Source organism: Protopterus annectens, chromosome 2.part1, assembly GCF_019279795.1.
Source record: "Protopterus annectens isolate FY-2018-M chromosome 2.part1, PAN1.0, whole genome shotgun sequence".
Lineage (NCBI taxonomy): Eukaryota > Metazoa > Chordata > Ceratodontiformes > Protopteridae > Protopterus > Protopterus annectens.
This window is the reverse complement of record NC_056729.1, coordinates 1,583,026,632-1,583,054,369: the sequence shown is the minus strand read 5'-3', so window position 1 is coordinate 1,583,054,369 and position 27,738 is coordinate 1,583,026,632. Positions and strand designations below refer to the sequence as shown.

General features: G+C 39.0%; 1 long non-coding RNA gene across 1 annotated transcript in view; it reads left to right on the top strand.

Moving 5' to 3' along the window:
* LOC122794783 overlaps nucleotides 1–27,515 on the top strand; it is a 94,543-nt gene extending 67,028 nt beyond the window's left edge. Inside the window, exons 4-5 of the long non-coding RNA XR_006363697.1 lie at nucleotides 26,764–26,832; nucleotides 27,404–27,515. This is a non-coding gene — a long non-coding RNA (uncharacterized LOC122794783). The remainder of the gene's footprint in view (nucleotides 1–26,763; nucleotides 26,833–27,403) is intronic.
* The last annotated feature ends 223 nt before the right edge of the window (nucleotides 27,516–27,738 follow it).

Genomic DNA, 27,738 nt, shown 5'->3' with positions numbered 1-27,738 from the left:
GTGCTAATGTAATTTTGGCCATTTTGTTCAGGAACCTTTTGTGCCTATATAGACTTTCAAGTTTCTTATGGACTTTTTTTATTGTTAGGGAGACATGTGAGTCAAATTTTAGGTTATTGTCTAGTTCCACTCCAAGAATCTTTGTATGGGTTGCCAGGGAGATAAAAGTATTGTCTTTGGCTATTATGTTAAATGGTGGGCATGACGTGGATATCTTGTTAGGTTGGAAGAGTAATAATTTAGTTTTGTTTGGGTTAAGGATTAGATGGCCATTGGCTAACCATATTTCAACAGAAGTGAAAGATTCCTGTGTTTGAGAATGAAGAGATGATAGAGAAGTGGCAGCAAAGATAAGTGTTGAATCATCTGCATACTGCATTATACAACCAAGTGGAGTAGCTGTGTGTAGATTATTAGTAAAGAGGGAGAAAAGGAGAGGGTCCAAGACAGTTCCTTGGAGGACATCAATGGATAAAGGGAGGTGTGGAGATAGGTCACCTTGCCATAGAACAGATTGTTGATGGCCAGATAAATAGTTATTAAACCAAGCTGTGGAAAATCAGATGATGAGAAGGATAGTTCAGTTAGTACATCTAGAAATATGGCAGATGCAAAGTTTTTGTTATTCCTGTGATGTTTTATGGTATTAGTGAAGGATGAGAGAGCTGTAGTGGTACTATCTGATGGGCGAAACCCATCCTGAGTGTTTAAGGAAGGTTATTTGTTAGTAAGAATTTCATGACCTGGAGATGAATACACCTTTCAAGTAGCTTAGAAAGAGGTGAAAGAATAGCAGTTGTACAATAATTTGTTCTGTGGAAGGTCCCCCTTTATGAAATGGGATTAGATGGGAGATTTTCCACAGTTGAGGAACCTTGTTTTCAAGAATGAATCTATTTATAAGGATTGATACTGGGAAGGCTACAGATTCAGCTGCAATTTTGAGGTATTCACTGGGTAAGTTATCTATGGCAAGTGTAGTAGGTTTTAGTTTCTGGAGTAGTTTTTTTATAGTGGCTGCAAGAACTGGGGAGAAAGAGAACGAGGCATTGCTAGTTGCAGACTTGACTGGTTTGGTATTAGGAGTAGGGGTTTGCTGCTTGGAAAGGGCAATTATAGATTCAACAACATGTTTGTTAAAAATGGTAGCTATGCCATCGGAATTGTTGTGGATGTTTGGGGTTGGTGTAGTAGATTTTCCTGGGTGAAAGATTGAGTTTATAGCAGGCCAGAGTTTTTGAGGATTTTTTTGATATGCGTTTTGAATGTTATGACAAAAATTTATTTTATCCTATTTTATTTGTTTATTTGTCTTATTTTCTAAGTTCTTGATAATGTTGTTTAGAAACTACTGTGTTAGTCTTATGCCATAGTTCCCAGGCTTTATCTCTAGTTTTCAGAAGGGCCCTAGTGTCTCTGCTTAGCCAGGGGGCATAGTTTTATTTTACTCTGATAGTTCTAACAGGGGTATGTGCATTTAATATATCTAAAAAGGATTTATTAAAGTGGTTATCTGCATCATCTAAGTCAAGGTATTTGAGTGGAGTCCAATTGCACCCTTTGTAGGTCAGCTAGGAAGTTGTCAAGATCAAAGTTATGTAGTTGTTTAAACATAGTAGGTTTAGGTGGAAATATGTGTTGTCATATAAGAAATGTGGGTAGGTGGTCACTCAGACCATCAGGAAGGCAACCTGATTGGAATGAGTGAGAGGAGTTATTTAATAATATCCAATCCAAGGTGAATTGCTTTTTACTAGCTTTATCTATTCGGGTAGGTTCTTGAATAGTTTGTGTAAAACCATGCAAGCTTAAGTGATGGATGGGGTGATCTGTATCCTATGCAAGCCAGTCTAAATTAAAATGACCGAGTATGAATGTCTCCTGACTAAGGGTACTACTTGCCCAGTGCAATAGATGTTCTATAGTTGGGGCATTATTTCCTGGTGGGATATAGCAGCCAATTATATTAAGTATTTTTCTTGAATTTATAGCTAGTACTTCTAAGCCCATAAGGCAAGCCACCCCACAATCCAACATTCTGGTCATTTGAGACTCCATTGTGAGACACACTGATGTCCCTCTCACCAGGCTAAGTCAGGAGAAAGTCATGGTCAGTTGCTTATCAGGGGCAAGGATCTACCACATTGCACACACACTCATGTCATTGGAATACTAGTACCAATATGACTGCAAGTCATAGTCCATGTGGGAGTAAATGACCTGAGATGTACCTCCCTAGACTATATGAAGAGAGACATGATGGAGCTCTTGGAATATGTGCCTTAGGCTGATATAAGCGTAGCATTGAGCAGCACTTTATCTTCTCCAAGGATGATGCCACAATACGGACAAAAGATGACTGCTTTAATAACTGGCCTAGCTTCTGGTGTCATTCTAAGGGGGTGTAATATCTGTCAGCATGAAAGGACATGGTCAACAGATCATGCTGCTTTGCCAGGGTGGTCTGCACCTCTCCGTCTTCCTCCATAGTGCCTTTTTTGATAATGCCACACTGAAAGTACTTCCAACATAGCAAATCAAAACCAAGAAAATCTAAAGGTATTACTGATCAGTGCTAGTAGTCTAAACAAAAAACTCCACTCCCTAGAAGTTCTCTTCACCCTAAAGAATTCTGACATCCTTGCAGTCACTGGACATGGTCTAAAGCCACAGAAAGCACACCAACAGTGCAAGGTTATAATGCCTTCCACACATTTAGACCAGCTACTACACAGACAGGGACTAAAGGTGGAGGTGTCTCAATTTCCATCAGAAATAAATATACCTCAAGGCTGGTCAAACAGGACAATGCACTACAGCTGCTCCATGTTGAAATTACCATAGGCAAAATCTAGTACCATTCCTTGCAATCTGTAGGTCCCCTCCATGACCCAGGAAACCCATACCACGTATTTAAACTTATTTGAAACACTCACCATCCAACCCAGTACCATATACATGGGCGACTTTAATTACCACACTATTAACTGAGAATCCTATATGACACCAAACATGTAGGCACAGAGATTCCTGGATTTTATAAACACAAAGTCCCTGGACCAGATTATCAATACACCAACCAGGGATGTAACCATACTGGATCTGGTCCTCATTAATATGGGAGAGTGCTGCACACCCCTTATTGTAATGTTGTCTCTGGTAAGGTCAGACCACAAAATGGCCTCCTTTGAAGTAAAAATAAAACCTGGACCCCCAGCTAAACCTGGAATATTCAGGAACTACTGTAGGGTTAATTTCCTGCTATTGAGTGATAACCTGGCAAAATGTCAAGCCCCACTAAAGCCTGAGAATACTGCTGCCTATGCAGAACTGTTCACAGAAACCCTGTACAAGCATTTTAATAGCTGCATAGAGGCAGCTGTACCCACCAGGAAGACATACAGAACTAACTCAAAAAACAAGCACCCTGGTAGAATCACAAATTCAATAGCCTGTATAACAGCAGGAAGAAAATCATGGCAATAATTAGGAGGTGCAGCACCCAGCAGGATAAAAGCACTCTTATCAAACTAAACAAACAATTCAGAGGACAAATAAAGTCTACTAAAGCCAAATTTGAGGTAAATCTGCCTCCCAGGCCAAGGTCAACCACAAGGCATTCTTTAGCTATGACCACAACCTTAAAGGCAATACACAATTGTTTGCATAGCTCATTATAAATGGACCCACCTCTACTGAGCCAGAAGATATAGCAAACCTACTGGCCAATAAATTCAGCTCCAACTTTACCTTCTCTCCCCCCTCAACCTTTCCTCAGGAAATACCATCAAATATAACTCCTCCTTTTATCACTAGGGAATAAGTCCTTAATGCTCTCTCTAAGGCCAAGACCACTTTATCAGTGGGCCCAGACAATATCCCAGGATGCCTTCTAAATAACATGAAGCATGACCTGTCAGGCCCTCTGGAATTGCAGTTTAACTGTACTCTCCAAACAGGCTTTGTGCCTCATTTATTAAGAACAGCAACAGTCATCCCTCTGCGCAAAGGTGGGCCATCTACAGACCTTCTGAACTTTAGACCCATGCGTCTCACTAGTCTAATATGTAAAACCATGGAAAAAAGTATCATGATCAATAGTCATATAGTAAACCTCTGGACACTGGACCCAACCCAGTCTGGTTTCGTCAAGGGCAGGTCATGCCTACTCTACTTGGTGGACTTCTTTGAGAAGGTCACTAAGGCAATGTATGAAGGCAAAATGGTACACACTGCCTACCTTGACCTGGCCAAGGCATTTGACACAATACCCCACTCAGAGATTGCTGACAAACTCAAGAGGCTAGGTACAAACCTGTATGTCACCTGGTGAATAGCCAAATGGCTCACAGACAGGATCCAGGAAATTAGAATTGGGGAGTCCACCTCCACAAAGAGGACAGTCACAAGTAGAGTTCATCAGGGATCAGTCCTTGGACTGCTCCTTTCAGGCATTTACTTCTCTGAAGCCAAGGCCAATGTCAGTGGTTTCTGACTGACTAAAATTGCAGATTATTGCAAATTAGAAGCTGTCATTGAATCCCATACTGACACAAATGTTCTCCAGGAAGGGCTGACACAGACAAACAACTGGCGTCAAAGCTATGGACTAAAACTAAATACCAAGAAATGCATAATAGTATCCTTCAGGAAGTCGTCCACCCCTGGTAACTGTCATATTGACAACATATCCCTTAGAGTTGACCCAGTAGTCAGGGACTTAGGGACACACATAAACAGTAATTTAGCCTTTCACTATCACATGTCTACAGTAGTGAGGAAATCATTCTTTGTTGTGCAACGTATAAACAAAAGTATGGAATTTAATTCCAAGGAAGTAATTATGCCACTGTACTTGGCATTTATCAGCCCTATCACTGAGTACAGTGCCCTCTTTGGTATGTACCTAGCCAGACATATCCAATAACTGGAATGTCCACAGAGTTTCCTCACTAAAAGTAAAATGGCTCATGCAGAACGCATTAAGGCCCCATCCCTGTATTCTGTCTCCTACAGGCTTTTGAGGGGGGGAGATCTATGCCTGGTATACAGGACATTGTCAGACCCTGCATATCCACAAAACAAACAGCACCATAATTACCCATTGCACTTAAACCTTGCCTGTGATATAAATAGGACCTGCTAGAGAAACATGTATGTATTACAGAGACTACCCCATCATTGGAACAAGCTCACAATCCATGTAAAGCAGAGTTCCTCCCTAACCCAATTCAAGTGCAACTTCAACAATTGGATGGGGAACAGGAAATTCATCAGTAGTTTGGCACATATGTCTCTAATGGACACAGGCATCCTGTAAATAGTTCATCTCCCAGGCCCCTGCTTGTAAATCTTTTGCCTCCGAAGTCCCTGCTTACACTTATAAAGAATATCAGAACTTGGGATGCATGGCTAGGCTTAAAAAGACCTTTGTGGTCATTAGCCTAGTAAACACCTATGAACCTTTGAACCCTTTCTAGCCTGTCCTCCTCCTGAGTAGTAGACTGTGGATCCCAAGCCAAGTGACTTTGCTGCACTGCCTATCTCATCTCCTGGATACATAGGATGTCTGGCCTCCTCTATACCATCATTTTCATAGGTTCATAGGTGTGTACTAGGCTAATGGCCCTGTCACCTTTACAAGCCTAGCCCATAGACGTGCCCTGGCATCGTGCCACCCGACGTTAGTTCCCAGTGCCTCTATCAAGCAGAGCCAATAGAGTGATCCCCGGGGTGAACTTTCTATTTCCCATCAACTCATCAATATTTCTCTTGAAGAGGGCCAGTGAGGTGCTCTGTTTGACATGTATAGGAAGTCTATTCCAGAGCATGGGCAATCTCTGGGTTATGCACCTGTCCCTCCGGCATGTTCTGTTGATTGTGTTAATGAGGTTAATTGTGGTAATGAGGTTGATGTCATCTACTTCAAACCTCCATCCTATCAGCAAACGTAACATGGAGAGTATCACTTCTTGATTCATGTTTGACAGGTTGGTTGGTTTTACTTCCAGCTTTCACTCAACAGAGCTATCCCAGGTTAACCAAGCTGAGAAACTGGACAGCAGCTGGCCAGTAGCTTACTGGCTCCTGGGCTTTATGGTGGGCATTCACTAACCAACAGGGGCACATACACCCCTTCAACTGTTAGCATGGGCCTCTGGCATAGGTCGGAGTAGGCTGGTTCCTCAACCCACTCATCATCAGCAAATGCCCATGTCTGTTTGGCAACTTTAATCAACACAACTGAGTCACACCTAGAGACATATTTTGCACCACTGAGTGGCTTGCCCTGCCACAGCACAGTCTGTCATCTGTGTTCTCCTATCTTGAAGATACTGTTCTCCACAGTAGATGCCCAAAATGGTTGGTCTATACAACTCTTCTCTCTGAAGGGCACTATATAGAGTCTCTACTGCTGCCCACAGCTCTGTTCTTTGTTTAGGTTTAGATGGGGCACTCAGCATGTTTTCTCGAGGTGGAAGGAACTCCACAGAGACACAGGGAGAACATGCAAACTCTAAACAGACATTGGCCAGAGGTCAGGATTGAACCTTGTACCTTGTGCATGGGAGACAAAACTGTAGCAAACTCTGACTAAAACTTCGAGCTCCTAATACAACTGCAAAAACATTATCAGCATCCATTTAAGAATTTACAATATTATCTGGCTTATTAAATTAATGCCAGTATTGCACTTGTGCCTCACTGGCAACTGCTGATCATGCTTTCTAACAGTTTGTGCCTGAGATAGCCACCCCTTAGCCTCACCCTAGTTACACCTCAATCAGAGGCAATTGTTGAAAAATCAAATGAAGACTCAACAGAGACTGGATCAGACAATATAGATATGCCCTTCTGTAAGACCAGCAAGAAGAGAAATAAAGAAAGATAAAGAAGCTCAACACCCACCAGAATAAAAAAAAAATTCTCATCAATCTAAGCAAGCAACTCAGAGGACAAATCAAGTCTACCAAAGCCACATTTGAGGTAAAAATAGCATCCCAGGCCATGGGCAAGCATAAGCCTTTCTATAGCTATGTCCGCAACCTCAAAGGCAGTACACAACAATGTGCACAACTACTTGTAAATGGAGCAATATATGCAGAGACACAAGATCCAGTGAATCTATTGGCTGACAAATTCAGCTACATTTTTACCCCCTCTCTTTTTCCCAACCATCCCACTGGAAATGCCAACAAACACACACACCCAAAGCACTATCCCTAGAGAGCAGTCCTGAACATGCTGTTCAAGACCAAGAATACTGCATCTTTGGACCCTGATAATATCCCAGGATGTCGCCTAAACAGCATGAAGCATGAGCTATCAGGAATATAAAAATTTGTATTTAACCATAACCTCCAGATAGGCTTGGTGTGACTAGAATGGAAAACTGCAACAGTCATCCTGCTGCACAAGGGTTTGTTTTTCACGGACACTGGAAAGTCTGACTAGTTTTGTATGCACCGTCATGGATAGAATTCCCATGGGAATGATTGACAATGAGCTAGGAAATATTCAGACACTATCCTACTCAGGTTGGTTTCATCAAGGGCAGATCATGCCTGCTCAACCTGTTGGACTTCTTTAAGCACGGCAGTGGATGAGGGTAAAATAATACATAACTGCCCACCTTGATCTGGTCAAGGCATTAGGTACAATACTCCACTCGGGCATTGTAGAGAAAATCATGGAATTAAGTACATCTCCTACATCACCTGATGGATAGCTGAGTGGCTCTTGGATAGAACCTAAAAAGTTAGGATGGAGGAGTCCACCTCCACAAAGAGGCCAGTTACTAATGGAGTCACTCAGGCCTCTGTGCTAGGTCCACTCATTTGGCATCTCTTTCTCTGAAGTCAAAGTCAACATCAAGGGCCTCTGGCTGATCAAGTTTGCTGAAAATTGCAAACTTAGTGCATAACATCCCCCCAAGCTACAAATATTCTCCAAGAATGGAAGACTCAGACAAATATCTGGTGTCAAAGCCATGGGCTGAAACTCAATGCCAAGAAATGGGTAATATTATCCTTTGGGAAGTTGACCACCCCTGGAAACTACCTCACTGACAACACACGCTCTAAAAGTAGGGATGCATTTAGACAGTAACCTGACTTTTGACTATCATGTGTCTTTGGTAGTAAGGAAATCATTCTATGTCACACAATGTATAAGCAAAGGTAAGGCATCTAGGCACAAGGAAGTCATTGTTCCAGTGTATTCAGCCATCAGCAGACTAATCATAGAGTACAACATCCCCTTCGGTGTGCATCAGGCACATGCAACAACTGAACAACTACAGAGGTGCCTCACAAAAAGAATACAGGGCATAAACAACATGTCCTACTTAGATTGCATCAAGCCCTATCTCTATAATCAGTCTCCTACAGACTGTTCAGCGATGATCTATGCCTGGCATACAAGGAATCCTTGGATGCTGCTCTGATGGACTTTCTGCATATCCACAAAACAAATTGCATCAGAAATACCCAATCTAAGGACTTAAAATGCACTTGCAACATAAATAAGACATGTTTGAGGTACCAATATGTGTCTGAGAGAATAACCTTAATTACCATTTATTTGTTTACATGTTAGATAACTAGGCTGCTGAGCCACTACATGGGCCTTGTAGTAGTTACAGGGCAAGCGACATTTAACATGCATTCAGAATCATATGCCCCCTTAAATGACACATTAGAGAATTTCACTCTAATGGCATTTATTTATTTATTGCTTTGGTTTCTGTTTACTGGAAAAGTCTAACTGGGCACATGACCCATTTTCAGTGGAAGCCTGGGGAGAAAGGCTCCAGTGTGCAAACAACAATAATAGACAGAATGACACTAACATAGTGTTTACAACATTTTTCAAAAGAGGGAGATCTGCATTTCAAATTTGATAAAGTATATAGACAGACATATTGTCGCTATTTTCAACATAAAGCAACATGCCTTACAAGCGTTATAGTGGTGAGACAGTTAGAATTGAGAAAGTGAAGGCAAGAGTAGTTAATGGTGAGGGAGAATAACAAAAGCAGGAAAAAAGTGTGGGCTGCAGTTACAGTTAGGAGGAGGATATGGAGAGTGTTGAGCACTGATGAGGTTGAAGAGGACTGATGTGCTAATTCTGGTGAGGCACATTTGCAGAACCAGGAGTTGAATAATTGACACTTGGCTGTAGTTTGAATGGCTTTATTGAGCAGGCCTGTCTTACTGTTGTAGGGATAGAGTTCCAGGTTTTGGCACTTGATGGGAGCAGAGGGAAATTTTGCAGATTTATTAGAATTTGATATATGTAAAAGGCCTTTGTCAGAAGAGCACAAGTATCTGGGTGGGTTGTATGGTTGTACAAGGCTGGCTAGATATAGATAGTCATTTGATGTGTTTATAAGTCTGTGGATAATAGGGAGGTGAGGTTGGCTAGAGATGGACAGTCATTTGATGTGTTTATAAGTCTGTGGATAATAAGGAGGTGAGGTTGACTAGAGACGAACAGTCATTTGATCTGTTTATAAGTCTGTGTATAATAGGGAGGTGAGGTTGGCTAGATACGGACAGTCATTCGGTGAGTTTATAAGTCTGCGGATAATAGGGAGGTGAGGTTGGCTAGAGACAGACAGTCATTTGATGTGTTTATAAGTCTGTGGATAATAGGGAGGTGAGGTTGGCTAGAGACGGACAGTCATTTGATGTGTTTATAAGTCTGTGGATAACAGGGAGGTGAGGTTGGCTAGAGATGGACAGTCAATTTGATGTGTTTATAAGTCTGTGGATAATAGGGAGGTGAGGTTGACTAGAGATGAACAGTCATATGATGTCTTTATAAGTCTGTGGGTAATAGGGAGTTGAGGTTGGCTAGAGAAGGACAGTTCTTGATTTAACTAAAAACTCTATCAGAGCATGTCTCTCACTTAGGACTCCCCTATCCCTTTCTCTTTGCCTGTATTTTGATATCAATCCTTGATTGGAAGGCAGTCTTTAACCTGCAGTCCAAAGTTCTTTTTGCTCTCATCCCACTCTGTTACCTTTCCCCTCTCTAGATATTTGCTCTACCTTGGTTCCTATGCCACATTTCTACAGTAAATTCCAGCTTCCCTTTGCCTGTTTTCTGTACCCCTATTTGCAGTCATCCCTACTGGCAAAATCTCATTTGTCCATTCATGTGTTGACTTAATTCTTAGAATACTTTCTCCATCTTTAAGAATATAATATTCTGTATGGTGGTTATTGTTCTCCTTAAGAATCTGCATCAAAAATTCCACTCTCTGTCCTTATTTCTTGAACTCCCACCCTGCTTCTTCATCATTGTCATCCCATTCCACTTTGAATTATAACCATCTGCTTGTATTATGTAAACAATTTCAGTTATAACCATCTGCTTGTGTTATGTAAACAATTTCAGTTATAACCATCTGCTTGTGTTATGTAAACAATTTCAGTTATAATCATCTGCTTGTGTTATGTAAACAATTTCAGTTATAACCATCTGCTTGTGTTATGTAAACAATTTCAGTTATAACCATCTGCTTGTGTTATGTAAACAATTTCAGTTATAACCATCTGCTTGTGTTATGTAAACAATTGCAGTTATAACCATCTGCTTGTGTTATGTAAACAATTTCAGTTATAACCATCTGCTTGTGTTATGTAAACAATTGCAGTTATAACCATCTGCTTGTGTTATGTAAACAATTGCAGTTATAACCATCTGCTTGTGTTATGTAAACAATTGCAGTTATAACCATCTGCTTGTGTTATGTAAACAATCCTTAACTGTGTAGCTCTAAAATATCCCTTCAGGACAAGCAATCCTAAACCACCTTGTTCTATTTGGAGGAGCAACTTATCCCACTTAAATCTGCGATCTTTCCCTTCCAGATAAATTCCTTCATCTCTTTATTAATAACTGTCTGTATCTTCTCCTTTGTTTGAGAAAAACATGCCAGACCTGTATATAAAACTAAAAACATTTTCACTGCTGGCTTCTTGCTATCCATATCCATAATCAAGACCTTCCAGTTTCTTAACATTTAAATTATCTTTTGTTTAGTCTCTTCCCACATATCCTTAACTGCCATAATAGGAGCCTTTTTAATCCATACTCCTAAATACTTCATCTTATCATGTCCTTATAAATATGGGTATTGCTGAACCAAATCATCAGTGGGTAAATAATTTACAACTATACGTTTGTTTTACCTTCATTAATTTTATAACCTGGAAAGACAAAAGTGTCTCAAAATGATCTACAACACCAATATATCCTTTTCTGGATTTATCAAATGCAAAATGATATAATCTTCAAATCAGGCCAGCTTTTCTTGATTGCCATACCAATTGCATCCTTGAATTTCTGACTCCTTTATTGTTTTGCCAGTGTCTCTAAATATAAAGCAAATAACAAATGGGAAAGAGGACACTTCTGCCTGGATCCTCTTTTCAATCACAACTTATCAATGAGGATCCCCCACTTTAATTATTGCCCATGATCCCTTATATATCCTCCTAATTAACCCTATTATAGTATGTAGAAATGCAAAATGCTCCTATTTCCCTATAGTTTACTCTATTGAATGCTTTCTGTGCATCAAGCCCCACTAACAACAGCTATATCTTCTTACATTCTGCTTTCCTCTGGATCATCATTGTTTTATTAATGTTATCAAATGTTTGCCCCCCCAACACACACCCACACACAAAACCACAATGATCCATATATGTTAATCTTGACAACACATTTGCCATTCTTTTAACTAGTATTGTCATAAGCCACACACACACACACACACACACACACACACACACACACACACACACACACACACACACACACACACAAAACACAATGATCCATATATGTTAATCTTGACAACACATTTGCCATTCTTTTAGCTAGTATAGTCATAAGCACTTTATAATTATGGTTTAAAATTTAAATGAGTCTGTATAAAACTGGATCTGATGGATCTCTCTTTGCGTAATACCACCACCACAGCTTTCTTCCAAGATGCTGATGATTCCAACCTTTTAAAATACTATTAAACAACATCTTCCAGATCTTCATCACATTCTTCCCTTCTAACTTCCAAACTTCAACAGGAATATTATCTGTTCCTGCAGACTTCCCTGCAAATTGATTATACATCATTATTTTTATTTCACCCTCTCCTGTCTTAATTATTGGTTGTTGAGCCTCATCTTTCCTTAATGTTGGCATAAATGTGCTCTTTCTTGGTTTCCACATTCCTCTACTTTATACCGATTTTCATAAAATTTCCAAAATATCTGTAATACCTCTATAGAATCTTTGGTTACTTTTCTTGTCATAGGCTCTGGCAACAACCATTTTTACTTTGTTGCCTAAGTTGCTGTGCAAAAGTTTTCATGCTCTGAAGTTGTTATCAAAATAGTTGCTTAACAACAATCTTTCTAAACTAAAGTATGTTATCAAAATACTCGCTCATTTTCTCTTTAGCACTCTGCATTTGTCTCTTCTTGTTCTGTGAGATCCCCCTTATTCTGCAATATACAGTGGATATAAAAAGTGTACACACCCCTGTTAAAATGCCACATTTTTGTGATATAAAAAACAAGACAACAAAAAATCTTTTCAAAACTTTTCCCACCTATAATGTGACCTATAAGCTGTACAATCCAATTGAAAAACTTTATTCGGGGTTAATCAGAGTCTCTTTAATTGATGGCAGGTGTGTACCCAAGAAGACTGAATGCTGTAATTAAATCAAAAGGTGCCTCAACAAAGTATTAGTTTAAGGATGTGCACACTTATGCAACCAGCTTATTGTACGTTTTTTATTTTTTATATTTTTCCCCTAACAGATTTGCTTGTTTTTCAATTGAATTGTACAGGTTATAGGTCACATTAAAGGTGGGAAAAGTTATGAAATTATTTATTGTGGTCTCATTTTTTTATATCACAAAAACCTGGTAGTTTAACAGGGGTGTACACTTTTTATATCCACTATATTAACCTTTGTCCACCCTTCTAAGTAATTCCTTTTATTTCTTAATCATATCTGTTTCTCTTTTATTTCTACCTATTTTTAAACTCCATTTTCATTTTATCCCACTCACTAGTTATTCCTTCTTAAGGAATTTCTATCTTCCCTAATTGCTTCTCGGCATTTTTAAATATCCACAACCCATTCCTTAAATTCCTGTCATTTTCATCAGTAGGTGAAAACACACCAGTGTCTCATTTTATTTATTATTTTTGCATTTATTTTTTATTTAATTGACATTTGTGGACCGGGTTAGTCCGACTGGGCAGGTGCCCTTTTTCAGCGGAGACCCTAGGAGAAAAGCTCCAAAATTACAAAGTATAACAATAACAGAGATTTGTACAAAATAATAACAAACAAGATAAAGTATACATATATAGTTTTCTGTTTAACAAAGTATGTACATGACTAACAGAATAAGTACAAGATTTTTACAATCAGGATAACATTATTCATATATAGTTTTCTGTTTTACAGACTAACTGATGAATGTAAATATAGTATAAAATATAACAGGGGTGCAATACAGCTTCACTATACTCATAGTCACAGTAAATTTTACCTGAAGAATACAGGCAGAGGGAGGTTGTTTAGTAGAAGAGAAAGAATAATAAGTAGGGGGAAGGTATATGAAGTAGGATCGGTGCAGGAGCAAGTCCTAGAGCGCAGTAGATTGTGTTTTAATGTTTTTTTTTTTTTTAAATAATTAGTATTAGAGATTGCTCTTAAATGGGGGGAGGGGTATTCGAAACAGAGGCCACAGAGTAATTGCAGAGACGTTTACCAATGTTTTTATTTGATTGTAGACCTGCAGGAGGTGTTTTGAGCTAAGGAATGTACAGTTGGGTATGTAAGGTGAGATGACAGTAGAGAGAGGCGGACAAGAGAGGGGTTTGTGTAAGACAGAGTGAGAAAATTAGTTGAGGCAGTAGGAGTTGGTGGTGAAGTTCTAGCCACTGTAGGTTTTTTAGTGATAGACAGTGATGTGAGTTGCAAGGCTGATTAGCAGCAAATCTAGCTATTTTATTGTAGGCGAGTTCAAGTTTTGTCAGAAGATTTATTTGGAGGCTAGTAAAGATTGGAACAGTATATAACAGTGTGGGTAGTAGATAGGTTTGAGCTAGGGTGAGTTTGGATTCATTTGTCAGGAATCTTTTGTTTCTATAGAGAAGGCGTAGTTTCTGATGAGTTTTCTTGATGGAGTTTTGTATATAAAGATCGAATTTTAGTTGGTCATCAATAATGACCCCAAGTAGTTTAGTATGGGGTTCAACCTTGATGGTTGTATTGTTAAGGGAGAATACAGTAAAGGGTAGATTTGATATGTTGGAGAGATTATGGGAGGAAGAGGAGGAGTTTGATTTTATTTGGGTTAAGAAGGAGATTATTAGATGTTAGCCATTTTTCTACCAAGTGAAGAGATTCTTGGGTATGAGTTAGTAGGTGGGAGTGACTGTCAGATGTGGAAATAATTGTAGAATCATCAGCATATTGAATTAGAGAGGTGTTAGAACAGGAGAGATAAGAGTTGTTAGTGAAAATGTTGAATAATAGAGGACCAAGGATGGAACCTTGGGGAGCCTCAGTCAGAACTTGGAGGAAAGGGGAGTTTGCAGATAGCCATCTTACAGACTGTAATCTATTAGAGAGATAGCTGGAGAACCAGGAAAGTGTGTAGATGGAGAAATTAAGATCAAAGAGTTTGCATAAAAATGGATTGTGGGAGACAGTATCAAAGGCTTTTGAGAGGTTGAGGAATAGACACGATACTAATTTGTTGTTGTCTCTAGATGTTGAGATAGATTGGGTAAAAAATAATAGTGCGTTGGATGTGCTGTGATTAGGACAGAAACCATGCCAGGTTGAGCTGAGGAGATTTTCTTGTAGAAGGTGAGCTAGGATCTGTTTATGAGCACATTTTTCCTAGAATCTTTGATAGGGGATAGAGTAGTGATAGGTCTAAAATTACAGGGGTCAGTGGAGTGCCCACCTTTATGAAGGGGGATGACGTAGAATTTTTCCCATTCAGGCACTGTATTTTCTTGGATAGATCTATTGATCAATATGGAGATGGGACATGCAATGCTATTTGCTGCTAGCTTAAGGAATAAAGGAGGTAAGTTATTAGTTGACAGGGATTGTGTTTTATGTTTACTGAGGAGAGATCTAATATAGGCTGTGGGGACTGGTTTAAGAGTAAAAGAAGTGTTGAGGGGGTTGGGTAGGTACAGGTACGTGTGTCTTTTTAAACTAATTTCTGTATGGAATTAATGAAAAAGGAGTTGAGAAGTGTAGCAGTGTTTAAGGTAGAGCTATCAGGGAAGGGTTAGGGACAGAGGGCTTACCAGGGTACAGGAGCTTTGTGACAGTATTCCACAATTTTCTGGGGTTAGAATGGAGGGTTTCTTGTGGTTTGAGGTAAAAGTTTCTTTTATCAATGTTGACTTGTTTTTAGTTAGATTACGTAGTTCTCTATATTTTTGAAGTTTGGAAGAGGGTTTGTTTTTTTGCCAATTTCTCCAGACGATATCCCTGTTATGCATGAGGCTGCAAGCATTTACGGTACACCAAAGAGCCTAGCTGGCTTTTAATTCTGATTTTCTTAATGGGAGCCAGAAAGTTGAGTGTATTTAGGAAGATGCTATTGAATTTTAGAATAGGTTCTTCTAGGGAGAGGTAATAAAGGAAGGACCAGTTAATAGAAGAGAGAATATTATTAGATGTATTAGAGATGATATTTGAGAGTTTTTGACGGTCTTTATATTGTTGCTGTTTGGAGAATGATGGGGGAGTGTCATTGTATAGCGGTAGGGAGGTGGTCATTAAGGGAGTCAGGTAGTAAGGAGGGGCTGCAGTAGAGTTGGGGGTTATAAGTGTTGATCCAGTAAAGTGTGGTGCTTGTATTAGAGTGCTTATTTAGTTGAGTGGGGGTATTGATCATTTGGGTGAAGCTGTAAAAGGTCAGTGCTAGCATTTGGAGAGTCATTGGAGAGAGAGGACCAGTCAATGTTGACATCACTCAGTATGATAGTTTCATAGGAGATAGTTTGTGAGATACAGGCTATGACATGTTCGAGGGTAGGGATGTTGTTTCCTGGAGGTATATAGATGGAGGCTATGGCTATGTTTTTGTGATTATTCAATTTGCAATTAACTATAAGAACTTCTGCTGGGAGGAAGTTAGGTGGGGAGATAGATAAAGGGTATAGGATGAGCTGTTTAGAGTACAATATGGCTACACCACTCTCTTTTTTGATTTTCTATATTGGCGTATTATATTGTAGCTAGGGGGAAGAATTTTATTGTCAGATATTTGGGGTTTCAGCCAGGTCTCAGAGAGGGTGAACATGTCAGTAGAGTGATGATATATGCAGGAGTGAAGTATGGTGACTTTGTTGAGAATACCTTGAATATTGAGAGAGAGTACAGTTAAACGTTTGGTAGTTTTGGAGGTATATGTCTGAGAAGATAAAAGCAAATTGGAGAGGAAGGGAGCAGGCGGAGAGGAGGGGACAGGAGTTGAGGACATGACCAGGATGGGGGTGACTATCTCCTGAGAGTAGTAAGTTGAGTATAGAGATTTTTTGAATAGAGTGGTTTATGGTATAGAGAAGATGTTTTATCTTTATTTTAGAAGTTGTTGAGGTAGGCAAAAATAGTTTTATTTTGTGTAGGTGGGTATTATTGTGGCGAAATAGAATTAGGGCAATAAGGAAAGTAGGATTTGTTGAGGTGTGGGCATTTATGTAGGTAAGTGTAGGGGTGGATTAGTGTGTGTTAGACTCTGATGGTCAGAGGTGGCGCTAGAGAGATACAGAAGCAGATATGTAGTTAGGTTAACAGTACCAAAATCCAGTAGCACCACCAATGAACGCTCCAGTACACAAATTAGAAGAGAACAAAAAAGGAGCGTAACACTATAGACATAAAACTGGAACTTTAATACAACAAAAACAAGAACAGGATAAGCGCTTTCGGCATGTGCCTTCCTCAAATCCTGAAAACAATTCCTACACACAGCTATTTAAGAACCAGCTAACCAATCTAGTTAAAAGGCAATTAAGCAATTAAAAAAATGAGGCAATGAAACCTAGCAACACTCCCCATTTGCATAGAGCACTTGTAACAAAAACATGTTTTAAAATAATTTAAATCCAAGCTTAGAACAAAACTACATTTTGTTAAAGACTTATAGTAAATAAATAAAACACTGCTGTCATAACCATTACACAGCTTGTGAATCTGTTAAAAACTCAGAGCTTATACTGTTAACATGGCAGGCTCACAACCATAATATTAAAGAAGCAACAGTCACAGCCTGATTAAAAAATGAGGCAATGAAACATAGCAATACTTACTCCCCATTTGCATAATGCACTTGTAACAAAAACATGTTTTAAAATAACTTAGATCCAAGCTTAGAACAAAACTACATTTTGTTAAAGACAATCAGCATAGCATATTAAAACTTATAGTAAATAAATAAAACACTGCTGTCATAACCATTACACAGCTTGTTGTTGTTGTTTGTCTTTCGGCTTTTCCCAGTTAGGGGTCGCCACAGCGGAACCCCAGTCCGCTAATAATTGGCAGTTGTTTTTTATGGTGCCGAGTTGCCAGCCTGACACCCAACCTTCAAGGAAGGCACCCCCATTCAATGCATGTCTTTCAAACGCCCACTCGACAGCAGCGAGGACATGCAGACTCCACACAGAAGGAACTCCCAACCCAAGCCAAGAATCGAACGGGAGAACCACTTGCTGTGAGGCAACAACACTACCGCTGCACCACTGTTAAAAACTCAGAGCTCATACTGTTAACATGGCAGGTTCACAACCATAATATTAAAGAAGCAACAGTCACAGCCTGATTAAAAAATGAGACAATGAAACATAGCAATACTTACTCCCCATTTGCATAGTGCACTTGTAACAAAAACATGTTTTAAAATAACTTAGATCCAAGCTTAGAACAAAACTACATTTTGTTAAAGACAATCAGCATAGCATGCTAAAACTTATAGTAAATAAATAAAACACTGCTGTCATAACTATTGCACAGCTTGTAAATCTGTTAGAACTCAGAGCTCATAATGTTAACATATCAGGTTCATAACCATAATATTAAAGAAGCAACAGTCACAGCCTGATATACAACAAACAAATAAATATTGTCATCTCATAAAAGTCTGGTGAACACTCAGAATTCATACTATGAACAAAATAGACACAGAATTCACCCATTAATAACAGAATACCCTATAACTCCAAACTTAAAAGATGTCAGGTTCATGTAGTCCATTATCAGTATTAACACAAGTGGACTCAGAGCTAACCCCTGGTGCACAGCCACTCCCACTGGAAACCCCTCTGTGAGACCAAATATTGTTTGTACTTGTGTTATTGGGTTCCTGCACTAATTCTACCAATGTTTCTAGAACCTTGAACCACTGCAGCAATGCCCAAATCAGCTTTCTTCACAAATGATGAGAGCATTGAGGTGTGACAGAGTACATGAGTGAAAGGAAGTTAAATGAATGAGGATTTGGAGAAAGGAGAGACCAGGTACTGGTGAATATATCATGCTTGAAGAGAGAGAAAGAGAGAGAAAGAGAGAGTGGATGGGTTGGGTGTGTAAGTTTATGTGATGAGTAAGCTTAAATAAGTCTGTATTAGTGTTGAGAGAATGTTGTTGTGGTTGTTGTTGTATCTTTCGGCTTTTCCCGGTTAGGGGTCGTCACAGCGGAACTCCGGTCCGCTAATGATTGGCAGTAGACTTTTACATACCGAGTTGCCAGCCCTGACGTACAACCTTCAACGAAGGTACGCCCACTCATGCATGTCTCCACACAGAAGACGCATTAGCTGAGAACACACAGGACAACGTCTTACTGTGAGGCGACAACGCTACCGCAGCACCACCACTGCAGGCCTTGAAATATGTTATGTGAACTGTGTGGGAGCCTTTAATGTGTTTGTTGTATGAATTTAAAGAACAACAGACCCAGTATGACAGATTTGAGAGGTACTGTAGTGGGTTATCAGGTGGTGTTTAGAGGTGTGAGGCATGATTCATTAGTCAACAACTGTCATACCTCAGACCCCCCCCCCAGGAGATAAAGCAGTGTGATACACTACCTTCCTTCAAACAGGATCTAGATAACTGGATGTGTATTCATAATTTCACCCCAGACTTGACTGATCTTGCCCTCCTTGAGAGGGGAGGTACAGTCTAAGAAGGGGAACTTGGAAGGTGGAATGATCACAGCACTCAGTAGCCTTGAATTTCCTATATATCAAAGCACTGAATAAGGTCCCTACCTCACAGCTCCAGGGTCTAGAGCTCAGATCTGACTTCCCGTCACTGGGTACAATTTGCATGTTCTCCCCATGTCTATGCTGATTTCCACAGGGTATTCTGTTTTTTACCATCTCCCAAAAACATGCTGACTGACTGGCTTCTCTAAACTGTCCATATATAGTTTGTATTTGCACTTGACCTTGTGGCCCATCTCACGACTGAAATGGACCTGAAGACAATTTCTTCTACCTGGTTAACAGATCAATAAAATTAAATTTAAAACATATCAAAACATTTTCTATCTTATTTATTTTGTGCTTCTATAAATGTTCTTGGCTCATAAATAGTCATTTCTCTTGTTGAATGAAAGCTCCAGTGCCATTCTGACTGATAATTACTTGCAATACAACTAGCTTATTCACATAACTTATTTATTGATTGATTGATTGATTGATTGATTGATTGATTGATTGATTGAATGACATTTGTTGACCAGGAAAGTCTACTAGGTCAGAAATCCATTTTCAGTGGAGGCCCGGGGTGAAAAGCTTCACAAAAAAATTTAATACAAAGTACTTTAAAGATAAAATAGGCAATGAATATAGGCTTTGTAAAAATTACATTGGCTATTAACATGTAACATACAGTACTTTAAGAATAAAAAGCCTTCAAATAAAGATGGTAGTTTACTTCAAGGTAAGCAGTTCTTTAAGTACTTTGGAAGTTCTAGACATTGCCTAGGAATAGATAGAGAGATTAGAATGACTTAGTTGCTATAGAGAAAAGTTCTTAGGAAGGTTGAGAGGACTTTATTATGACTGGTAAAAGAAAAAGAGCAGACAATTAAATTTTATTTGTTCATGGTGGCTTAGACTTTTGCGTACAGGAACAGATATGATCATTGAAGTAGTGGCATTTTAGTGCACATTTGAAAGTTTTTAATGGGTCTAGTTGAGTGATACAGGAAAGCAGGGCATTCCATAATCTGGTAATGGTATAGGAATATAGTCTTTGTCCATTGGGTTTGGTTATACTTAAAACCTGTTTGGGATATATGATTGTGAGATAGAATGAAGTACAGGGCAGTTCATAGATTCATAGATTCACAGGTGTTTACTAGGCTAACAACCACAAGGACCTTTTTAAGCCTAGCCATGCATCCCAAATCTCTGACAAGTTCTGATAAGTGTAAGCAGGGTTTGGGAGATGAACCATTTATAGGTTACCTGTGTCCATTAGAGCCATAGGTGCCAAACCAGGGATGAATTTCTGGTTTCCCATCTGATTGTCCAAGTTGCACATGAATTGGGTAATGAGGAACTCTGCTTCACATGGATGGGGAGCCTATTCCATTGACGCGATAGTCTCTGGGGTATATACCTATTTCTCCAGCAGGATCTATTTATATCACAGGCAAGGTTTAAGTCTTTAGAGCAGGCAATTCTGGTGCTGTTTGTTTTGTGGATATGTAGGATGTCCATCAAAGTGGGGTCTGACAATGCCCTGTATGCCAGGCATAGAACTCCCCTCAAAAGCCTGTAGGAGACAGAATACGGGGATAGGGTCTTGAGGCGATCTGCCTAGGACATTTTACTTATGTCCTGTATTCTTTTAGTGAGTTACCTCTGTGGATGTTCCAGTTGTTGGATATGCCTGGTTAAGTCCATACCAAAGGGGGCATTGTACTCAGTGATAGGTCTGATGAATGCCAAATACAGTGGAACAGTGTCTTCCTTGGATTTAGATGCCATACCTTTGTTTATAAGTTGTGCAATATAGAATAATTTCCGCACCACTGAACACACATGATGGTCATAGGCTAGATTACTATCTATGTGCGTCCCTAATCCCTGACTACTGATTCAAATCTAAGGGGTTTGTTGTCAATGTGATAGTTACCAGGGATGTTGAGTTTATATATCAATTTGTGGGCAAGAATTAGTTGGGTATAAAATAGGTAATGGGGGAATTCAAACCAATTCAGTTATGAAATGGCCTGGCAATGGTGTGTGTGGCTTGGTATCTCAGAGGAACATTTTGCTATTTTATAGTAACATGATTGCAGTTTATTACTGAGAGATGTGTGAAGGTTGGTGAAGATGGGACTTCCATAGAGGAGGCAAGAGATGAATAGAGTGTTTGCAAGTTTTATCTTGGATGGATTATCCAAATAAAGTTTATGTCTGTAAAGTTTGTCAAGACTCAAATGTTTTTTTTTATCGTATTGAGAATATGTTGCTCAAACATGAGTTTGTCGTCAATAGTTATACCCACTAATTTTGTTGTCTTCACTGTGTTGTTTTCCAAGTAAATTTTAAAGTCTGAAGTTGACGGTTTTGTTGAGAATAGTAAGTGCTTAGATTTTTGGGGGTTCAGTAATAGTTGTGTGTCATTTAGCCAGGTTTCTATAGATGTAAAGGCATTTTGTTTAATCCTAAGGAGATTAGAGAAATTTCTAGAAGAGGAGATGATAGTGGAATCATCAGCATATTGGATGAGTGTACTTTGGTGGGATGCTTTGTGAAGATTATTAATGAAAATATTAAAAAGCAGAGGCCCCAAAATAGATCCTTGGGGAAATCCTGTATTATAGACCAGGTATTCAGATTGTTTATTTTGCATCTGACAGATTGTTTTCTCTTATTTAGGTAGCTGGAAAACCATGTCAGGAAATATCGGTAGCATCCTAGTTTTTCTAGTTCTTGCAACAGTTTAGTGTGTGATACTGTGTTGAACGCCTTGGCTAGGTCTAATAAAATTACTGTAGTTAGTAGACCAGCATCACGAGCTTTGTTCACAGTATCAGTGAATGAGAGTAGGGCTGTAGTAGTGCTATGTGCCAGACAAAATTCGTGTTGAGTGGGTGCATAGGTTCATAGGTTCATAGGTAGGTACTAGGCTATCTGCCTGAAGGCATTTATAAGCCTAGCCGGAATGTGTTGGCTTTTGCCGCCCCCTTAGATTAGTTCCCTGTACCTCTGTCCAGCAGAGCCATTGAAGTGATCCTTGGGGTAAACTTTCTGTTTCCCATCCACTCGTCAAGGTTTCTCTTGAAGAGGGTTAGTGAGGAGCTCTACCTAATGTAGATTGGAATCTTGTTCCAGAGCATGGGAAGTCTCTGGAACAGGAATTTATCCCTCTAGCACGTCCTATTTATTGTTGTGTTGAGGTTTAGATCCCTGGAGCATGTGGCTTGAGGGGATATGGTTTTCTTTAGGTGGAGCATGTCCATCAATTCTGGGTTGGACATGGCCTTGTACCTCAGACAGAGATCACCTCTGAGTAGGAGGTATGCAACTGAGTACAGCTTGAGTTTCTTCAGTCAAGCTGGACAGGGCATCTGCTTGATGCCAGTGATCCTCTTGATGAGGTACTTCTGTGGTCTTTCCAGTTGTTGCAGGTGTCTTGTAAGGTATATCCCAAATGGGGCATTGTACTCTATGATGGGTCTGATGAGTGATGCATAGAGGGGCCCAATGACCTCTTTCAATCTAGATGCAAACCCTTTTGTGATTAGGTGGGCCACATGGAAGGATTGTCTAACCACTTTGGCAATGTGATTATCAAAGGAGAGGTTACTATCTGCTTGGGTCCCCAGATCCTTTATTACGTCTTCCGTATTTAGGGGGCTACCACCTATGTGGTAGTTTGTGGGTACTTTGTTTTTTTCCAAAGGAATGACTATGCACTTTTTGGCATTTAGCTTGAGGCCATGGTTTTGACACCAGGTATCTGTCTCAGTGAGACCCTTTTGGAGGAGGTCATTGTCAGAGAGATGCTTTAGAAGTTGAACATATATAGACTTTTCTAAGATTTTTGATAGAGGTGAGAGTATAGAGATAGGCCAACAGTTTGAAAGATCAGTGGTATTGCCATCTTCATGTAATAGAGTAATAATGGATTTTTTCCAGAGCTAAAGGGATATTAGATTCTGACATGGATCAGTTAATAAGAATACTGACAGGATAGGCTATTGCATCAGCTGCGAGCTTTTAGTTTTAGATATTCAGATAAAAGATTATCAGTGGAAAGGGAGCATTTTATTTATTTATTTATTTTTATTTTACATTTGTTGACCGGGATAGTCCGACTGGATGCATGTCTATTTTCAGTGGAGGCTTGGAGGGAAAAGCTCCAAGGTAAACAGAAATAATAAAACATGTTACAAACATAGTTTTGTCAAAGAGTACATTAGCAAACAAGAATACAAAGAGTACATAAGCAAACAAGAATAAACGTGTTCTACAGGTTAGAGTTAATCCCTGATGAAAGTCAGGGGTAATTTAAACAGTAAGCTGATTAATAGATTTTACACATTCTAGCAGAGAGTTAGCCAGGCTTGATACAATGACATAGCCAGTTTAGTGCCAGAAGTTGTCTGAGTTTAGTTTTAAATTGACCTAGGGAGGACAGTAAAGTAATGTCAGCTGGAAGTGTGTCCCAGGACCTGCCTACATAGTTTGCAAAGAGAGAGGCACCAGCTGCGTTGTTACTTTTGCTATTCTGAATTAGTAGTCTGTTAGAGGATCTAAGCAGTCGTGGATTATTATAGTAGTGATAAGATTTTTAAGTGCAGAGGTATTATCAAGATTATAAAGGATTTTATAAGCCATGATCAGTTGGTTATACTGGATTAGACTGGGTAGTTCAAGCCACTCAAACTGGTTAAGATTGATGCAATGATGTGTTCTAAAAGGCAGCCCAGTGGCAAACCTGGCAATGTGGTTGTAGCAGGTTGAGAGTTTGTTAAGTACAGTCTTGCTCAGATTAGAGAGTAGAGCGGATGCATTTTGTTGATGGTTTTGATCGATTGGTTTACATGTAGGTTGAATTTTAGATTATCTATAATGACACCTAATATTTTTGTAGAGGGGTCGGGGAGATTATTGTGCCATAATTTGCATTTATGGTAAAGGTAAAAGCAGGAGACCTTTGAGTTGGTGAAAATAATAGCATTTTAGTTTTTTGGGGATTTACTATTAAACACCGTTCAGAAAGCCAGTTTTCTATATTGTTAAAGGTGGACTGGGTAGCAGGCCACAAGTCTGTTGGAGAAGTGGTTGAGCAGATCAGGGTGGAGTCATCAGCGTATTGGATACAGCTGACTTTTGGGATGACAGTATACAGGTCGTTAATGAAGATTAAAAACAGCAGGGGCCCTAGTATATAGCCTTGTGATACTCCAAGGGTGTTAGGTAATAGGTTAGAGAGTTTGTTCTGCCAAAGAACAGCCTGCTGTCTCCCATTCAGGTCGGTTTTAGTTTGGTTAGAAGTTTAAAAACTAGGGAGGTGGATACTGGCTGTAAAGACAGTGTAAGAGTTAATGGGATACTATTAGAGGTTTCAGTGGTGGGGGAAGAAACAGAGCTGGGATTATCCTGAGTCAGATTTGGAGTGTTTATTAGATTATTAGAGTTTAGATTAGTTTTTGGAGATGAGTCATTGACAAGGATTGGGATGAATATCTCTACACTGAGATAATACTAGGAGATAATGTATTTAAACACTCTAGCTTCTGTCACTAGCTTCTTGAGCATTTCTAAACTATTTCCCTGTTCATAGCTCCATACAAAGACTATAATTTGCTCAAGTATGTTTCATTAGAGTCATAATTGTTTTAGACATTAAGTTCAAACTTTGCAAGACATAACATCATCAGAAACTTGTGTAATACCTGCTTGGCTTCATAATTTGTCATTTGAAGAGTTACTATCACTTTTTCTGCATGTGTCCAGTCCATCAGGAATTAAAATTACTCGGGTATTTCAGATGTGCCAAACCTATTCAACATTTGATACTGTACAATTTAAAATTAATTTTGTTGTGATTTATTAAGCATGTTTTACTGTTCTTTTGGTGTCTAACCCCACAATAATAGATCATTAGTTATTGATGTGACACATTTGAAGTCTTCAGTTACCTGAGTAGCATCTGTTTGCAACAGCTCTATTGTTGATGAAATACCAAATAGAAGTTTAAGGAATTTATATATTCCCAAAAGAATGTTAAATATGCTAGCCCAAGATCTGCTCATCAACTTTTTCTGCCAGAAACCTTGGTTTGGTTCTAATACTGAAAATAATTCAGCATTCCACATTGCTGGGGCCAACTCTTCAGCTGTAAGTAATTTGTCTCTCTTTCAAGTGTTTTATTTAGATTCTGCATGTTAGTTTAGATTGTGCATTTTAGTACAAATGTGAATCAGAGTTTATTTCACAGTAATAACCATACTAGTCACTCATTTTGTTAGATTTAATTAGTGTATTTTCCATTTAGTTCTATTCCTGCTTAGTTCTATTCCCAATAGCTACTGGCACTTTACTTGGAGTATGTATCTCTCGCACAACATCATGATTTATTTGTGTACAGTATTCTCCTTACATACTTCTTAAACCTGTATATAAATCAGAATTGTCATAAAGGATCCCATTGCAGCTGTATGACTGGTTCTGGTCATTGTCTCTCTCTCTCTCTCTCTTTGCTTTCACCTTGTAAATTAATTATACTATTTCTAGAGTCTCCCAAGACATACCCCCCAAAATATTATGAGACCATACTTCTTAAAGTGTTATAATTAAAAAAAAAACTGGTACTTATAAATTGTATATGCCATCTCTTTGACTTTAATTTGTGCCCTGAATATTAGCAGTACGCACATATCATATTATGTGCCTTTCATCTCCAGTGCTTCAAAATACATTTTCTAACATATTATATTTTGCTGCTCTATCTGGTCTAAGATCGGCATTTTTGTTATTAAGTCTTAGTATTTGTGACCAGAAGTCTAACTTGCACTGCTGTTTCAGTCTCTATGTTGCAGTTTTAGACTTAATTTTAGCAACATTTTTCATTTTAATAGTAACAAACAGCTAATTTTCATGTTTCTGTTTGGCAGCATGCAATTTATTTCTATCACATTTGTTTCTCCTTTTATACATATTTGTACCTTTTCAGTCATATAGGTTATGTTTAAAGAAAGATAGTGAGTTGCACTGGTAATATGCAAAAGGAGTTTCTTCCAGAGGTTTGAGAGGTGCAGGACTTTAAATCTGACTCTCCACTTTGTTTACTTTATCTGTTGGTTAAGATTTGAGCCCCATTTCTAGTATTGATAGAGGTATTGGAATTGTGGGCATTCAGGAGGTCCAGGCCACCTGAGTCTCTAATGGCACGGTAAGTGAGACAGAAAACCCCACAGAAAAGTCTATCCAATACTGAATTAAGGGATAGTTGGTAGCTAAGAGACATTAGCCCTGGGATCTATTTGGTTAGTAGCCTTTGCCTTTTTAATAATCGTTTGAAATGTGTTGTGATACATCCTGAAGGGGGGATAGTATTCAATAATTGGGCTGATCAGTGCTGCATATAAAACGGATCTCTTTGTTATTACTATTAATTGTAAACATGGTACACTCTCTCCCTGTTTATCTGTGTTCTAGGCTGAATCTGAGATCATTTTTTATGAAGACAGACACTCTGCAACCCCTCCCATATGGTCTTCAACAATGGTAGGTCATCATCATCATCATCATCATCAATTTACAGATGAACTGCTTCCCATGTTACCTGCCCTTTCATTATTTGCTGGCTTTCATGTTTTAAATTAATCACAAAGTTTAATTCAATGTTTTTAAAGCCATACTTTTTTAATATTTTCTCATACTTAGAAGACCGTTTTAAATGTTGATTATTCCCTCTCAGCTAGAGATCAATATAGTTCTGGAGTGGTATGCATAGAAGTGGCTTTTCACATCAACTATTGTGTGTGAAAAAGACTCCATTATCTGATAATATCCTAAGTGAGGATGCTAAAAACATTCTTGTCATATATTTTAGCCTTTATCTTCTTTAAGCATAGAGTGTTAGGTCCTAGGACAGCAACTTCAGTGGAAGGGAGATGCCATTCAGCATATGCAGTAACTCAGATCCAGGCAGGAAATGGGGTACTCGGTGACAACACTTCATTTTCAATAATATGTGCAATATCATGAAAGACAAAACAGTAGTTATTCAAATGATGCTTCATTATGCTTTGCCTAGTGGATTACAAAATACTAAAATAATTTAATATTTCTTCAGAGTGCAAATTTTTGTGAAGTGTCTGATACGGGAAGTGTTGTGACCCCCAGGCTTCTTGGCAGTATTAAGGAATACAGGCCTCAGGTTTCCACAGAAGTAATTATTACACAAGGTGAGTAAGAAATGAGTTTCTCATGCTTTTTTTTGTCTGTTTCTCTCTTTCTCTTCTAGGTTTGCTTCTCAGAGCAGTTTGTTGTTTCCCAGAACTGAATCATGATCAAATGAGTCCCTAGGCAGGGTAATGTACCACCTCATTACCCCCGCAGCCATTCAGTGAAGTGAATGTCGGCGATGTGATTTTTCGAGTATGTAAAGTAGACCCATATATATATATA